The 2,617-nt window shown below is 37.0% G+C and overlaps 1 protein-coding gene across 2 annotated transcripts in view; it reads right to left on the reverse strand.

Moving 5' to 3' along the window:
* LMLN (leishmanolysin-like (metallopeptidase M8 family)) overlaps positions 1-2,617 on the reverse strand; it is a 166,133-nt gene that overhangs the window by 148,364 nt on the left and 15,152 nt on the right. The gene's annotated exons all lie outside the window — the stretch shown is intronic.

Raw genomic sequence — 2,617 nt, forward strand, 5'->3', positions numbered from 1 at the left:
GTTCCTTAGAAACAACATGATGAGATTTCATCTCATGTGCTTTGGACACGTTATCAGGCGGGATCAGTCCCTGGAGGAGGACATCAAGATGAGTAAGTAAAGGGACAGTGAAAATCAGGAAGACTCTTGAGATGGAGTGGCACAATGCCTGCAACAATGGGTTCAAACATAGCAAATATTTTGAGGATGGCTGACTGGGTAATGTTGTGCTCTGTTTTAAACAGTCACTATGTTGAAACTGACTCAATGACAAAAACAATAATAACAACAGATGGTACACATGTAATGTTACATATATTATATAAACATAAAGACACATACAGTATGAGTGTATTTCAATAATAATAAAATGATGAAGTGTAAATTAAACTGTGGTGGTAGTGGTGTGCCATGGAGTCAGTTCCCTGCATAGGGTTTCCAAGGCTGTAAATCTTTACGGAAGCAGAAAGCCTCATCTTTTTCCAGAACACCTGGTAGTTTTGAACTACTGACCTAGAGGTTATTAGCCTGACTGGTAACTAGTACACTACAGTTTACATGAAGAACCTGTTGTGGTGCTGTAGGATCAGCATGGGACTTTGAATCACAAGGTCAGTGGTTGAAACTCACCATCTGCTCCTTGGAAACCCTATATGGTCGCTATGAGTTGGAACCAACTCTACAGCACTTAACAACAACACTACAATATTAACTGAAGTAGTTGTCATAAAAACAAGATACATACTATAATTACTAGAGCAAACACTCGTAACTGTATATTTTATTGTAGGTTAAATATATCTCAATTTTAAAATAAGGCAAGGAGATATAGCTAAGAAGCCAATATGGAATCAAAATGGAATACAAAAGAGTATCAGGAAACAAAACAAAAAAGTCAAATAAAACAGAAATCAAATAGTTAAATTGTAGAATCAGATCACTAGAGCAAACACTCTAATAAAACACTGTACATTTTATTATATGTTAAACATACCTCAATTTAAAAACAGTAAGGCAAGGAGATACAGCTAAGAAGCTATATAATTTGTAAGAATCAAAATGTAATACAAAAGAGAAACAAAGGAAACAAACCAACAGAAAAAGGTCTAATAAAACAAGCAAGTCAAATAGTTAAATTACAGAATCAAATGGGAATTGTTGTTGTTACATGACGCTGAATCAGCTAAGACTAATAGTAACCCTAGGCACAACAGAAGAACACTGCCAGTCTTGTGCCATCCTCACATTTCTTAAACTTGAGCCCACTGATGCTGCCATTGAGCCAATCCATCTCCTTGGGAGTCTTCTAGTTTTACGCTGACTCTCTACTATCCAAAGCATGAAGCCATTCTCCAGGGACTAGTCCCTCCTGACCAACGTCCAAAGTATGAGACAAAGTCTTGCCATCCTGACTTCTAGAAGCACTCTGGCTATACTTCTTCTAACACAGATTTGTTTATTATTTTGGAAGTCCAAGGTACTTTTTTTTCCTTTCCATTTTTTACTGTGAGTTAAATAAAGGTTTACAGAGCAGATCATCAGTTTTACATTCAGAAAATTATGTACTTTGCTTCAGTACAATGACTGCAATCCCCTCCACGTACCATCAGTAACAGCATTTCCCTCTATTAACTATTGAATTCTTCCCTATGTCTAACAATACCTTCATCTCTCTTCTGTCAACCTCCCTTTTGCATAGTGCCTGCCCTGTCATCCACATTAACATGTGTCTACCCTCTAGCCCATGAATAATTTTCCCTTCCCCTCATAACCATCATAGATTGATTTTTTATTAAGAAAAACTTTTCTTAAACTTTTACATTTGTCTCAAAAATAACTGTCCTTTTGTGTTTGACTAATTTCACTCAATGTCCTTCAGGTTCATACATGTTGTGAGGTGTTTCGCAGATTTATCGATTCATTGTTAATCTTCAATACTGTGTAGTATTCCATTGTATGTATGTACCAAACTTTGTTTAATCATTCTTTATTGATGGACATTTAGGCTTTCTCCATCTTTTTTATATGTCTCTTGTAGATTGCATATTGAAGATACTGTTTTCTTATCCTTTCAGCTCTGTCTCTTGACTAGTACATTTAATCCATTTACATTCTTTATAACTATTGCTAGGTATCAACCATCAACACTCATGGGAGCAGCAGTCAGGAAATCAAACAGCATACTGTGTTGGGCAAATCTGCTGCACAAGACCTCTTTAAAGTGTTAAAGAACAAAGATATCAGTTTGAGGACTAAGGGGCGCCTGATTCAAGCTATGGTATTTTCAATAACCTCATATGCATGTAAAAGTTGGATAGTGAGTAAGGAATTGATGCATTTGAATTGTGGTGTTGGAGGAGAATACTGACAGTACCATGGACTGCCAAAATAACAAACAGGTTTGTGTTGGAAGAAATACAACCAGAGTGCTTCTTGAAAGCCAGGACAGCCAGGCTTCATCTTTCATACTTTAGACATATAGTCATTGGAGAAGGATATGTTTAGTAAAGTGAAGGTAGGAGAAAAAAAGGAAGAGCCCCAATGAGATGGACTGGCACAGTGGCAGCATCAATGGGCTAAAATGTAGCAACGATTATGAGGCTGGCCCAGGATTGGGCAAGTGTTTCATTCTCGTGCA

Source organism: Chrysochloris asiatica, unplaced genomic scaffold (genome assembly GCF_000296735.1).
Source record: "Chrysochloris asiatica unplaced genomic scaffold, ChrAsi1.0 scaffold00130, whole genome shotgun sequence".
NCBI classification, from domain to species: Eukaryota; Metazoa; Chordata; class Mammalia; order Afrosoricida; family Chrysochloridae; genus Chrysochloris; species Chrysochloris asiatica.